At 43.3% G+C, this 15,834-nt stretch overlaps 2 long non-coding RNA genes across 3 annotated transcripts in view; one reads left to right on the forward strand and one right to left on the reverse strand.

The window, feature by feature from the left end:
• The window catches only part of LOC145960214 (uncharacterized), a 264,245-nt gene that overhangs the window by 113,744 nt on the left and 134,667 nt on the right, over nt 1–15,834 (forward strand). Inside the window, exon 3 of the long non-coding RNA XR_014435303.1 lies at nt 523–676. This is a non-coding gene — a long non-coding RNA (uncharacterized LOC145960214). The remainder of the gene's footprint in view (nt 1–522; nt 677–15,834) is intronic.
• The window catches only part of LOC145960215 (uncharacterized), a 44,397-nt gene continuing 33,947 nt past the window's right edge, over nt 5,385–15,834 (reverse strand). For both annotated transcript variants that reach the window (XR_014435305.1, XR_014435307.1), the window contains one exon: nt 5,385–7,106. This is a non-coding gene — a long non-coding RNA (uncharacterized LOC145960215). The remainder of the gene's footprint in view (nt 7,107–15,834) is intronic.

Raw genomic sequence — 15,834 nt, forward strand, 5'->3', positions numbered from 1 at the left:
GAGGAGCGGAGGCGGCGACTGAGAATGAAGAAGAAACGGCGCGAGAGAGAGAGAGAGAGAGAGAGAGAGAGGGATGGCGGGTGGCGGCGGCGGCGGCGGCGGTCCGAGGAGGGCAACAAATTGCAGGATCGGCTATCGGGCGGAGTAATTAATTAAATACAATAAAGTTAGGTCGACCCTCGTATCTGGCATCGGCCACTCCTCCTATCGACCGTCCAACTCTCGCATCCAGCCGTCCTCGGTCCTGATGCGCGCTCGCGACTCGCGGAATACCGAGAAAGGGATGCGAGCCGTTCATTTCTGTCTCCCCGTGCTCGACCGACCGTGAGATTGCGCCAACAAAGACAAAAGTAAAAAAATCGCATCGCTAACTATAGAGCGAAATGTGTATTAAACAAGCTATATTAATGCGATTTGCATTTAAACTGTTATGAGTTAAATCGTGCATTTCTCACTCTGTGGTAGGTTGAAATTAATTCGAGTAACGTAACCGTGTCGAGTAACATAATTTAATGTGCGCAGGTACCCAGGCATCGCTTCTTCACCCGCGGATCTACGAGGCTAGCCAACGAAGAGGCCGCATAGGAGTCTCGAGCGCAACGAAGAGGAGGGAGAGACCTTTCGGGCTATCTGATAAAGCGGAATATTCTGGTGCACGAGATCGACGGGACGCAGGGTAAGGATAATTATAATAATTGGCCGATAAATCGATAATTAATCAGGAAGCTAATTACGAATTATGGCCATCGCGAGACAATGCTCGGCATTGTTTGCGGGGACCGCGTATGATGGCAAGTGTGGGAAGCTAATGAGACATAACGTAGAAAGTTATAGGTCTCGAGGAACTCGCAATCGAATTTCTTTTCTTTGCTCTTTTCTTTCTGTCGCGGTATAGACTAGGCAATGATAGCGCGTACACTGCATCGATCTCTGATTCGCGATTAACGTAACGACCTCGAAGTATACCATTCGATGTACGTGATTCATGCGTGAACCTCGCACTTTCGACATCGCTCAGTCTCGCAGGTGTAACGAGAACGGACGTCTATTATCCATTGCGCTTCGTCTATCGAACACGCCACGCTCGATTCCTCTGGTAATACTATCATTACAGACGTAAAATCGGTGTTATCGAGGCACACACCCGCACATGTTTCATGTCGATTGTAGTAGATAATATCTTGATCGAGTAAAGCGTGTCGTCACAGTTATTAATTGTTCACTCTGCTGATTCTTCGGCTACCTTCAATGTATGTGAAATAGTTTACGTGGTGAGTTTGATTCGATGCTAAAGATCGACGGATCAAGGATCGATATCAGCTGATCCGTCATGACACTTCTTTTGAAGCCGGCTTAGCCACCTGTGCGCCACCGGACGTTCGTACGATCCTGCCTTCCTTTGTGGACGAGGACGAGAAGAGAGAACTCGTTCCCGCGAGCGAACGATCGTTCGACTCGGCTCTAAGAATAGCCTTCCCCGAAGCGGCGTTCAATCAAATAAATAATTTTTAGGGCGAACTAGGCGGTGCGGCATCGCCACGGCATAAATTATCCGCCGACGCAACTCGAACGCAACCGGGCCGCATATCTATAATACTTGATGTTGGAGAACTAGGCCTTGGAACCGGTCAAAGCTAGCCTTTGCCGTGGACACGTCGCCTTTCCTCCTTCGACCTCCAACATCTCCGCGTCTCGCTCGCTCCACTTTTCGCGGCGAAGCCGCAACACGCTTGGCCGCAATCATAAACTCGCTGTCAGAGGAACGATTTCGAACGAGATCAGCTACGGCTTCGCGGAATTTCTCGCTAGGGACGGGTGACCCTGCTAGGGACTCTATACCCTATAAACTTTCGCCCTCGAATAGGCAGAAAATAGCGCCGCGAGAAAATAGCTTCAGGTCGGCGAGAAGCCACGGACGAGAGCAACTTATAACCGGCTTGTCGTGAATCATCGACGTCTGCCTCGTGCTCGGGAATTAAGGGCTTCGATTGTTCACGTGCCACTGCGTCTCGGCGGAGGCACGATTCTCCAAACCCGAGCGCCGCTATTCATTTTCGCCTGTTGATCGTTTCAATTGTTTCGATGATGTAATAATCACGGTTGATTTAATTACTATGATCATTGAGATTTTTTAAAATTATAATTAATATCTTTGGATACATATATTTCCATATATCTCGCGATATATTTCAATTAATTTCCTCGTAATTGCATTTTTTAAATCTTATGGCTTCGCAATCGAAAGAAAAATCAGTTACTATTTTTGTTGGAGAGAGAGAGAGAGAGAGAGAGAGGGAGAGAGTATTTATTATTCTTTCTTACTGATCATTATGACAAATAAATATGTATAATTTCAATTCCATTGTAAAAATCTTTATCCAACTTGTGTGTTGACCGCTCATAAAAATTATTCGCTACGTCATATCGTGCGGTAGTAGCTGGTAGGCGCCGCGGATCGAAATCCGCGGTGGATGTAGCGCCGTGAAAAAGAAGCCCGGAATAAAGCGCGGCCGTGGTGGTGGTGGCTCGAGTGGTCGCACGATCGACCGGAGGAGCCACGACGATCCGTGGGTAATGCGCGTTCTTGCGTTCCTCATCGTGGATGACGCAGCGAAAGAGCATGCCGCGCGTCCTCATAGAGGACTCGCATCTCGTATAGTCCGCGTGATATACCGTAAGCCCCTGCCCGCTCGTTCCGAGCGTTACTTGCCTCCGCGGACTTCGTATTAAGGTGAATTCACATTCGTAGATGGCGATTTTAACCCCTCGCGACGTCCAACTAAATGAAATCGTTCGGAGCTCTACGCGCGGGATTTCAGCGTTTCCGCTTCGTCTACGCGGTTAATATCGTCCCGGCTTCGCTCGTTAAAGCGCATTTTATATGCTATATACATCGCTTACGGTGGAAGGGGGAAGATTGAGTTCCTGTTCACACACTGTGAGAAAGGAAGTAATAGTACACCGCTATCAGCTTCTTTGGTTTCGCGTGCTTTCGAACGGCGCAACGATAAATTCCGTCTGACGGTTATAGAGAGTTAACCCCACGATTTGCTTCCTTTCTCTTCACGAACTTCAAAACTTTTAGTCCCGAAAAATCGTGCTCGGCTCCATTACATTGGTAACAATATCTATTTCGTAGCGCATTGTAATCGCGCTATCGTGTATAGTCTGGAGAAGCATCGCCGCTCGCGCGCGATATATTCCGCAAAGAGCCGGAATAAGAAAAGAGTCTCGGGAGAGGAGGCCACGAAGAGAAGAAACGAGCGAGAGAGGTGCACGGTCGTAGTTCAGCCCGTGGCCCATCAGATAGGACGCTGATTCCGTTCAAGGGTGAAGCGAGAAGAAGGTATGCTGCGGCGTATCCCGTTGGTAAGAGAGGAGGGCGAGAGCGAGGAGAGAGAGAAGAAGAGAGAAGGAGAAAGGAAGGCGGCTCGATCGCGTCGCATCCGAGGGAAGAGGATCGACGCGGAACAGGGTTGTGCGGGGGCGAGACAGAGGGGCGAGGGGGAAGAAGGGGACGGAGGGGTTGAAAGAGGCACATTGTTTGCCGAGCGAAGCCGATAATTCAGTAATGAACGTAACCAACGCGCGCCCGCGTTCAGGGCTATAATTACCGATACCACGTTGGATAGCGGATCCCTTAACTTCGGGTCCCGAAGCGCTACACGAAGAAGCGCGTCTGTGCGCGCGCGAGGGAGCGAGCAGATATATTTCCCCCGACCTCTCTCCGTCTTTCTTCTTCTCTCTCTCTCTTTCCCATTCCCGACCGTGTCTTAGAATGGGCAGCTCTAAATTAATAAATCAATAGCCAGGTTCTTATCCGATCCGCGGGTAGGTGGAGTTTGTTTGTTTAAGAGCAGGATTTATTAATTTTTCGCTGGGTGGTAAATCCCCACCGGTACATCTCCACCTTCTCGCTTTCGAGCGGACCAGCATCATTTCCTTCCGTGTTCTTTATACGCGAGATCGTCTATTGTGTGCGCGCTTCGGGAATTCGATACGAATCGACCAGGTGATTTTCGCGCAATTATTCCACGTATATTGTCTAGCTCTCTTCAATAGTGATTGCGGAATAATTCGCCAACACGTGATCGTATGATCGTGTTAAAATAATAGGTATTAATAAGTATCATCGCATAATTTCTTCTCACCTTCGAGCTGCATCAGCTGTTTAAAGAGAAGGGACAAAGTTTAAGTACACGTGAGTAGTGTACCTACTGCCATCTCTTTATCCCGACTCGAACCTTTGCATGAACAGAATTTCATTTATGTGTATGTGCGAACGAAATCTTTAATATGCTTATATATTTTTTGCGAGAAATGCAACTTGACGTTCTAATCATCTGTAACCGAGACTAACCAATTTGAGACCTCGACGCTTCTATCTTACAATAGTAGCTCATGATGTGCATGATGAAATAAAATTAAATTAAAATCACCAATAAATAATATTATTCATTAGCTTAAAGCAATAATGGAATTTGGTACAATATTATTTAAAAAATCTATTTTCATGGCATAATTTTTCTGATAACTTAACGTGTAAATGAGTAAAACAGAAAAGTTGCTAAATATTATAAAAAGCATGTGAACATATATTCACATTAAATAGATATACATAAATATTCTAACAGAAATATTCTCTCATCTACAAGAGGTCAAACGAGCAACCAATTCCGCGGATTAGAATCGATTTCGTTGCCTTCGATAAACGTCCAATTATTTTGAATTTGATTGGCACGATGGATCAAGCGGTTTGTTTGATTGATCAATCGTTTATTTCGTCAGTAAAGAACACATTTGTACGGCTTTTTTCTCTTGCGAAAATCTTTTTCTCGTCGATATATGATTTTTTTCGTGATATTTGAATATGCTCTCTCTGTCGTTCATCATACGCTATATATAAATTTCTTTATAATACTTATATATTCTGAGATGTTCATCTATCGCAAATTTATAAATAAACCATAATTTGCATGCTCTCTGCTTTCGATAAATCTCTTTTTATGTTCGTATTTTTTTTATTTTAAATTAAAATAACTTTCCTGGATTAAAGATAAACTCAGAAATTAATTAATTAGTAACAAAAGTAGCATCACCGAAGAAAAATTTTCTCTTTAATTTTATTTTGATGTGACTGCGTTTTATCTTTAAACTTAGACATAGGTATTATTTTCAATAATAATACTACAAAATCTAGAATAAAGCACTAATAAAAACCACTAAATTTATATATATATATATATATATATATATATATATATATATATATATATATTTTATTTGATTAAATGTTATGTTAGAGAAACTTAAATAGATGCAACATTAAACATATGCAAAACTAATCGCAAAGTAAAAAAATTTTGCTATTAACGAAACTACTACTTACGCAAATATCTCTCGCACAGGTTATACATCCGTTAACTTGGCATTATTGTTCTCTTCTTTCGAAACCTAATCTTTTCTGTCAATTTTGCTACATGTAAGCTTACGTACGTAATTCAGGTACATAATTTACGCCTTCACACCTTTGCACCTTTATGCCTTCCCAGTCTTGCTTACAGCTTGTATCCCGTATTGTGCTGCTTAATATATGCCTGTCATGTGATTTTAAAAGACGTGCCCTAGGCCGTCAATAAACACAACTATTACTACTACTATTACTACTACTACTACCACTATCGTCACACGTACGATGCTCGTGATTTGATTCTAACAACCAAGGCAACTACGTTGTACCTTTCGGTAAGCATTGTGGGTCTGCTTGAAAAATCGTGATTAGATTTACCAGAGTATTGCCAGCTGTATTAGCTCGCTATTATAATCGCGCAACTGTCGTGGGGAATTAACGCTCGCGCGACGGATCGAGAAACGCCGGAAGCGTCCGAACAAATCGCACGCGTAGACGGGTTTTGTCGCGGCCACGATGTGAGTAGTAATGATCGGCTTGGACGAGAAGCAAAGTTAAATCGGGTATCCGGCTTGCTGCTCTACCGCGGCGAGCAGGCAACGAGAGCGGATTGCGCCCGTAGGCAGAAATTAGACTCGAATCTCGTCTCTTTGCTTCCCGTGTTTTCTGGAGTGCCGGCCTGATGATAATGACGGTAGCAGGTGCTCGAGTCGATGCCACCTTCGCACCTCGCTCGTCGCCGGCGTCGGCGTGCCTACCACATCGCGCGTAGATATTTATACAGGGTGAGCAAAACGGCGAGATCAAGAATATCAATGGCACTTTTATAATATCTAGAATAATTTTCTAATCATTTTTTCTCTCCAATCTCAAACCGTGCCTCGCGATAAGTCGACAAAGTTAATTAAAAATACGCTATTTAATTGTAAAATGATATTTAAAAGATAAATATTTTTTACTATTCATTTTTAAAAAGCGCATGGGACATTCGAGATTAAAAACTTATCGTAGCAACACTCGAGACGATCGTAAACGTGACTCACCCTGTATACACACTCACCCTGTATAGTAACTCTATTCTTCGCGATAGTCGTCGCACCGTTCGTCGCTGGGTCATCGCGTAATTCGTTGCTTCGGCTTGCCTCGAGGGGCCTACGTTCTATCTACTTACCTACCGTGGTACGCGCAGGTAGATAGGTATATCCTCACCTCTCGCGATGTTCTCGCGTGTATACATATATGTGTGTATGTATACGTATGTATCGGTACGATGACGGTGGATGGTGGATCCTCCACGACGACGTGCAGCACGTTTACGTGCGCATTGCGTGTCGCTCGCGCGCCTGTGCGCGTGTAGGTGGTGCGCGTATACGTACAGCACGCTTAATATCTTGAGCCAATCTTAGAGCTTGCATTCAGTGGGTTAGTGCCGTAAATGCCAGTAACCATCCACCGGCAATGGCCACTCGTGGCTACTACTATAGGCGGGCAGGCAGGTATTCATTCCATTTGCAGTTATGACGAGTGCGAGTTCAGAGGCCGTGAGAGTTTGCCGGCTCCTCGGCTCGGGACTCTCTACTCGAGTCTGGAGCATCTACGCGAACCGTTGCAACGTTACACTTTCAGATTATCGATGATCGCGCGAGTGCTGCGGTAAATACGGTGATGGGAAGTCTCCGATGTACGACTAGAGTTTCTGAAACAAACGTGGATACATATGAAATCGAAGGAATCTAAATTGTTATTGTTATTACTGCGTTTTTTAGTATTATTAATTTCATTTATCATCAATTAATGATATAATAAAATACATTTAATGTTACATATATTTTTTTGCATCAGCGATTCATAGATTTTTACTTGGAAAAAGAGGGTACAGAATATACCAGCTGAAAAATATATCAAAATTGTTTCGATAATATTCACAATATTTGAATAATAAAATAGCTTCATTTGCCGATCGGCAATGATTTGAAATCCCGTATCGCTCTCCACGGAATCTCGGCGAGATTACTTCAGAGCGAACTACCGAGCGGGGAAATATTTGAACCGCGCGAGGGATTAATACCTGTCTGACGTATTATTTTCCTCGGCTCCCTCCCCTGCTCGATCGCCCCGCAGTTACCGTTCGGTCGGGCCGCGCGCACGTAGTAATTTGACGTTGCGATCTGCGGGAAAAGGGTCGCGGGAGCGACGTCGACCGCGTGTTGCACGACGATAGAAATAGAAGCGATCTATACGGTGCGCGATCGTGTCTGTAGGAAGGCGACGCGGGCGCGTTCTACCTCCTGCCGCATCCCCATAGGTATAGGTGCCCCTTTAGATCTCGGAATACGCGTGTGTTCCGCGATCGCCGTAGCCGTTGTATTCACGTCGCGCTTTTCACCTTCGACTCTCCGATGGATTCTAACCCCGGTGGGACGCTTCATCGACCGGCCTCCGCCGCCGGTAGTCGCGCAATTATAGAGTATGACTGTACATATTCGTTCGGTAATTTGTTATCGTTGGATAAACACATCGAAGGCGACGAGAGGTCGATGGAGTTCGGCCGGACACTCGGTATACACGTACCGCGCTTGTGCTAGCGATTCCGAGTCGTAATCCCATAATGATGGCATGCTACTACACCCTTCTCTTTTCTATACACTTCGTTTATTCTTTGCTATATGTTCTGCAACATCCCTCGATTGATTTTTGGAGCGGATCGCCATCCGTTCACGCTTATCGAGAAAAGATATCCTTGCAGTCATGTAGCTCATCTTTTTCCATAATTATTTAAGCATTCAAATTTTTAGATATTTTCACATACATTCAAATAATAATTATCGAATTAAATTCATTCATATTTGTATTGTTAAAGGTTAAACTCGGATCAATTTTAGAAAAATTATTATTAAAAGTTGAAGGATATATTATCTTAAAATTCATTAATTTTATAATAGAAGATAGTTTCACAACGAGAACATAGATCTCTATGTTCTTAAACTGTCTGAACTGCAAAAGAGATCTTTCCCTTGAGCGTGAACAGGCCCTCAAGTGGTCCGCTCCTGAACATGGCCGCGGGGGAGAGGAGACGGCATGTCTCGTGAATAGAGAGATATCTCCTCCCGGCAACAGGCGGTAACGTCTAAATTAAATGTTTCTGGATCGACGAGCCGCGGATTCAACGTGTCATGCGCCGCTCTTAATCTGGATTTAACGGCGAGGTCTCCGATGAGGGCGAGAGGACCCGTGAGGTAGAGGGGGAGGGCCACCTTGCGGTGCCTGGGCTGCTTGAATAGAGCTTAATTGGCGAATACTCGCGCACGGTGTATAGAGACGAAGGAAAGAACGAGACAGGTAGAAACGTAAAAAGAGAGAAAGAAAGAGAAAAGAGAGAGAGAGAGACGTGTGAAGGCCTCTATCCGATGCTCGCCTCATCCTTGCCGCACATTTCGTTCCTCCTCTTCTCTCCTCTTGTTCCTCTCTAACCGCAGCGGACGAGGGCGAGGATGACTTCGCCGACTCACTCGTGTATTTTGCATATTCACCATATAATAATAATGATAACGACAATAATGACGATAATAATATCGTCGAAGAGATTCGGATCAGCGGCATTAACTGGCCTTCGCTCGTCTCCGTGGAAAGATGCCTTTCGCGTTTAACGATTAACTTGCGAGTGTGCCGCTAATCTAGAATTAATTAATTTGCCTTGACCTTATGTTAACTTCTATCTTATAACCGCTGAGATAGAGAACGACATCGAAATCGGAATGTATCAGAGATACAATCATAGTGTATCTTGTTTTTATACATACTTTGAACAAGTAAAAAGATTTTATGAATTTAGAGACATTACGATTTTATGCAACTGACGACATAAGCCCACAAATTTCAAAAATAAAAATATACGATTTTTATGTTGGAAAATTTATTTTTTAAGACATATTTTATTTATAAAATTATAAAGATGCAGGAGGAGAGGAGATTGCATTTCTTCTTGTAATTATCCCTCATAGCAATATTATTATCTCTCTCTCTCTCGTCTCACTATTTCTTTTCCTTTCAATTAAATACATAAAACCAGATTTATTTCCCGCTTCTTGCTCGCATTTGTAAGAGCAGCAAGACGAAGAAGGGACGTTAATACGTAAAACATCAGCCCGCACATCGTGTGTGAACCAGATTCCTCTGGCGAGAGCCATCATAATAAATTATGATTTTCATGGGCTTGCAGTTATCTCGAGAGATCGTTTCCTAGGCTACTTGCGCGAGAGTAACACCGACTCTGCGACCGAACAATAATCGTGACGATCAATGAGTAATTTACGGACATTTCTAATTCACGCGAGTAAACTTTCGCGATGTGCCTAGTCGCAGTCGTAAATCACAGCGCGTGTAACGAGAGAAGGAGCGTTGTCTCGACGGAGCGCGAAGGATTACAGAGAAAGAGGAAAGAGTAAAAGAGAAAAAAATGAGCGATTCGAATGAGATATGACCTGGACTTCCCTGAACGATCGAGACGGGTTCAAAAAACGACACGCGTTTCGTCTCGTTCGTCCGATTGGTTACGCACACGAGAGAAAAAGAAGGCGGCTACTCTACGTATCCCGGAAGCGCGTGAGTGACAATAATTCGTCGCTGTCAAGCGATCGTCTGGATGCTAATCGATTGACGTCAGGGGTCTCCGAACGCTGGGACACACGAGGTTTCGCTTGGCGAATCTGCGAAGAACGATGATTATTCAGAGACGGCCTAAAAACGCTTCCGCGGTGAAATTGGCATGCATTATGGATGCTATTACGGAGAATCGACCATAGGTTCGCGCACAATTTTACCAATTACGCAATCGATTCGCGATTATTTATATTCGTTGACGGATGAAATGAGTGAACGAAATATTGCATGATAAATTGCAAACATATATGTACTAAATTCATCTAAACTCGTAATTTTGTATTTTTGAATTAGGAATTTTTTCGGAAGTATTAAAATATATTCAAAAATACGTATAAAATATTCATATCTCTGCGACTTGATTTTTTTTTGGATAGTTAAGACGCACATATTGATGTATTTTTTATATATTTTCACGAAATGTTATAAATAATAATGTTGAAATAAGGATAGAAATTACGTATTCATCGTCGATTAATTTTTCGAAATTATCTGCAAGATTGAAATGTTAAAATACATTCGCTATTGTGAATGCATATTATATATTCATCCGTTAAATATATTACATATACTCATCTATAACTCTGTGATCAAATTCACATGTCGTACACTGCAGGTGGTAACAGCATCTGTCTCTCATGGAATGCGAGGCTAATTGAGCGAAGGAGAGTGTCTCGACCTGACCTAAGTATTAAAAAAAAAAATTCATCGCGATTTTATAATATCGCGCTAGTAGTTATACCTGAGAGAAGACAGCGGCAATTTGTCAAATCGGTGGCTCGCTCACTATCATCTAGACGCAATCGCGGGAAACGCGGCATTATCTGTTTCTTGGACATATAGCTTCCGAGAGATTTATGCTATTTACCTTCGGCTGCCAATACATTAAGCGATTGCATTTTGCACATCTCATACACTTCTTATACTGTTATTTCAACTTTTATCGTACGAACGTATTAACTTTCATCGTACGTATATATATATGTATTGTAATCATCAGACGAACAAGAACGGGTCATCTCTTCATCTTGTGAAGGCGGTTTCGCGAAGGAACGGCCGGTGCATCGACTCGGTATCGGCTGAAAAACACAATAATCGCGCCGGCGATTTCGACCCCCACGGCAGCGTCCGATGGTCGTCGACGGCGCGGAAAATGAAGTAGTTTTCTTCTCTGACAACGACGATCGTGCGACTGCCCGGAGCGTTTGGCGGCGGTAACAGTCGCTACCGCCGCAGCGCAGCCGCTGCCGCAGCGAGAGCAACAGCAGCGACGGCAGCAGCAGCTTCCTTTCGTCGTGCAGGAGGGATCGAGCAGTGCATTACCCGTTAGACATGGCCCCCGCGCTGATATATTGACTTGGACAAAAAAGCGACGCTTCTTCTGCTCCCTAGCATCGCGGTCGCCGCCGCAAAGAGTCGCCCCTCTCCCCTTCCGTTCTCCCGGCTTATTCCTTCAACCCCTTCCAATGCGGGTGCCCCTACCCCGCGACGGTCTCGCTTTATCGAGTGTTGCGGGAATGCGAATGCACCGACTCGATGCACTCTGGCGAGCTCGCGCGTGATGGACGAGGAGAAGAGATCTAACGTCTCTCCTAATGGAGTTTTCTATATGGCACGTACACAGACGCGGGCAAAAAATCTGATTCCGCGACGTAGATCATGTCTACGACGGTTCGTTTACTCTCCTCCATTATGCGATTTATTCCTTCCGCCTGCGCCTCCGCGAGCGCGATCGCCTGAGTAATTGCCCGCGCGCGCGTTCGCGAGCCTCGTTTCGTAAATGGAGAGTGGATAAGTAGAATAGCATATTCGCGATATACATATCAGCATTCTCCGATCGTGTTTAGGTTGTAATTATCTGAACACGAGAAAAAGATTTGGGAGATATATTATTTCCGTACATATGGAATTAATAATCCAAGAATATATATTAGTTTTCATCGTCTTTCACTAAATAATGCAGCTATGTAATGTAATTGCCATTCCACATCTTTGCTACCTATCCCATCGCGCCGTGCGTAGAAAATCGCGTTCGCTGTCTCTCGTTACAAGCGACTGAAAAATCGGGAAATCGTTCCGATCGGCAATAAATCGCGTTCAAGCAGCTGCCGACGATCATTTTCTGAGGGAACACGGGAGGCAAGTAGGGAAAAAACAAAGTCGCGAAAGCAACGCGGAAGGAGGCCTCCGATCGGCGGTGGGGGCGGGAGGAGGGTATATAGGGGAGCAAGAAATATAATCGCGCGCGCGGCGAGAGTGCGGCAGCGGTAGACCACTGGTATGGGGGACGAGGAACCTATTATAGCAGCAGCGAGAGTAAAAGAGTCCGGACAGGTGAGATAATCAACCTGCAGCCGTAGCTCCGAGCAGCCTCGTAGTAATCACTATTCGCGCGCGCGCCGGTATGTCTTTTAATGCTCCTGTGCGACTCGCCGCGCGCGTACATCGTCGTCGCTTCGACGAGAACACGAGAGTGCTATACTTGTAGCAGGCATCCATCCGCGGACCACCGCAGAACATTTACACACAGTTGCGATTTTCAGTTGCGTGGAATTAAAGAGCTATGGACCGATTTCGTGAAATGCAACTTGTTTCAAAACAGAATATTTATGTTGGTCAATAGCGAATTAATTGAAAAAATAGAAAAAATATTTTAATATTGCTCACGCAACATATTATTACAATAATTAAATGTTTTTAAAAAATATTAAGAAGAGAAATATCGGGAATAACTAATCTTAATATTTCTTTTCATTAACGCAAATGAGAGTATAAAATAAACACACATGAAATATTAAATGTCTGTTTTCCTACAATTATATATGCACAGAAAAGAAAGAGAGACAAAGAGATAAAGAGGCATATTTCTGCTATGGTTTAGCGCCAATCGACTGATGCGATTTCTAACATTATGCGTAAAAAATAATTGCGTATAATCCACTGATATTAAAATCTATGGCTATCACATCTCGCGGCGAAATAACAATCGCCTGTAACTCCCCACCTTTTTTCCATTATCATATTAGTGGCGAGGACAATAGTCTCCGCATTTTCTCACATACTTCCACATGACGGGTCATTATTTCTTTCAGAGATGTACTTTATTCGCTTATGATATACGAGTGGACTTTGACTTACATCCCCTCAACGCAAAAGAGAGCTACGAAAAGATGAGGGAGATCAAACTTTCTGTCATTGACAACATCGGTCTCGGTGCACTCAATATTTTATTACTATCGCACGAACAACACACAACGCCCACCATAGAGTCCGTGCGTATTGTGCGAGCGCGGTGTGGTCCGTTCGATGTCTGATTTACCGCTCATCTAATTTGTAGGCGGCCGCCATTAAGCAATCCATAAATGCACGTGTGTAAAACACTCTGCCAAGTCGGACAGATACGCAAGCCGCCGCCGTCGTTCCACTGGACTGGCGAACGGACACATGGATGAGCAAATGGACCAACAAACGGGCGAGTGAACCGACTGCGTGCGATTTATTCATATTCAAATGCGCACTCTTTACGATCGCGAACGAAAAGGAGAATACGTTTGAGCATCTCAGTTTGGAGATTACGACGGAATTAAGGCGCACTGTTGATTTATTCGTTATGCCATATGCATGTATGGTTCTTGAATAGAAAAGAATTTCTGAAATCTAATTGGAATCTAATTAAATTTTCCAAAAGTATTATGAATTCCGATTGAAAAATTTAGATAAAAAAATCTAGATCAAAAATATTTTTAAAAACACGATTCTAAATTCAAGCAAATTTATTTCGTTAATTATTAATGATGCATTAATTATATTAAACAATTTAATACTTATATTTTGTCATTAGGATATATCTCCCTACAGTTTATTTAAAAATCGATAAAGGTCTCTAAAATAATTTAATTTAAAATATAATTGAAGCATTTATAAATTTTTCTTGAAATAGATATTCTCTCCTCTAAAATCGTCACGAGTGGTAATCTATTTTGAATACTTTTGTTATTGACTTGCGAATGTATTGAATACCTTGCCTTAACGACTTAAAACTTAAAAGAACAAAGCGTTAGCGGGAAGCATTCCCGTAGCGGCTTCCGCATCGAGCGATACCGCTTGCTCGGGCGTTAAAGTCTCTTCGCGGTTGAACCGACGACCTCAACGCACTCGGCAGTTCGAAACAATACCGGACGTTATTCTCTCTCGTGCTTTTGTTCTTCGAGTTCCCCCCTTCGCATCACTCCTGAGTATACGCCAGTTCCATTCATCGCGGAATTCCAGTCAGCGATTGCGACCGCCATCGATGGTTTTCCAGAGTAGGTACGTTGCCGGGCGCAGTTACCGGATGCTACCTCGCGCCACGGACAGTCGCGGGAATGGTCCATAAACACCATTACGGCCAGCGGGGGCAACTTATAGCGTACTTTGCCGGACTTATGACGAGGCCACGCTTGAATTAGGTACTCGTTACCGGTATTACGTTTCAACCACCTCGTTCAGCCGCGGTACCTTCGCCAGATACTTTGACGTTAATACAACCCCCTACGCGTGAATCCCACGCGCGAGTCACGTGGCGAGAGGAGGAAAACTGTATAATAAAAGCTTTTAACAGTTTTAGTTAGTAATCGATTATCTCGTAGAATATTCTACATGTTGGAACTTTATTTGATAAAGTATAATATAGTTTTTTTTATCTCATCTCTTTTTTTTTGTTTGCTTCATCAAAAGTAGAATACATTTCAACAAAGTTTTTATACATGATAAATGTAATTGTGTATACGCATGAAAATTATTCATCTAGTGTAAAAATCTTTTATATACACATTTTTTAACAAGAAAATTAAATGCGAGCTCGAATAATCATCTATATAATTCAAAACTAATTATTATTATCGATAATTTGCTAATTATCGATAACTTATATCACTACTTTTAAAAAAAGATTTATCTATATAGAAATAAAATTAATAAAATGCTTTAAATCTATATAGCAAGTTTTAATAAACATAAATCATCGAAGAAATCGTTATGTTCGAAATCGAAGATTATTTTATCAGGTTGTTTGGCGATAATATCAAGAGCTATCTTTTTTAGATATCGCCGAAGGATCTCTTCTCGATGATTCATGTTTATTAAAACTTGCTATATAGATTTAAAGCATTTTATTAATTTTATTTCTTTGATATTCTTTCCGACATCTTCATTTTCGTTCCATCTCACACATTTACGTTATCCCTTAAGTTGCTTACACCGTCAAGAGTCGGCGTAATTCTTTAATAATTCCTATCGCACGTCCGACAGCCTCCGATCTCGCAATTAAACGCAACGCCAGAACTCGCATCGCCTCTCTCACGTCACCCTTTCGCTAAGTCCTCCGTCGCGTCCGTAGAAGAGAGCTTTGAACCTCTCTCTGTGTAAATGCCGCCATCGGTGAGACCGCTTATACGACTAGACGAGACGACTTTAAGTCTTATAGCTCTGTACCGAGGCCGTTGGACTAGTCGCGCAGGCCCGGTGGACGGCCTGCGACGCGTAACGCGACGCGGCTTATTGCCAATGCATTTTAAGTAGTCTACTATACGGTACCTCTTTCTCTCTCTTTCTCTCTCTCTCCTTTCCACTCTCGTTCCCCGAGAGCGCATTGTGCACCTGTGTACCTTGCCGCGACATTGCATCGGACGTGTTTTATCTCCGCTTACAGTGAGCGCGTATGTACGTGTGCATACTTGCACGAAGAAGTGCGTACGCGTTACCAAAGCAATTATGAGATTACTGTT

The sequence above is a fragment of the Camponotus vicinus genome, unplaced genomic scaffold, assembly GCF_025532165.1.
Source record: "Camponotus vicinus isolate PSW18456_S1 unplaced genomic scaffold, iyCamVici1.0 SCAF_10, whole genome shotgun sequence".
NCBI classification, from domain to species: domain Eukaryota; kingdom Metazoa; phylum Arthropoda; class Insecta; order Hymenoptera; family Formicidae; genus Camponotus; species Camponotus vicinus.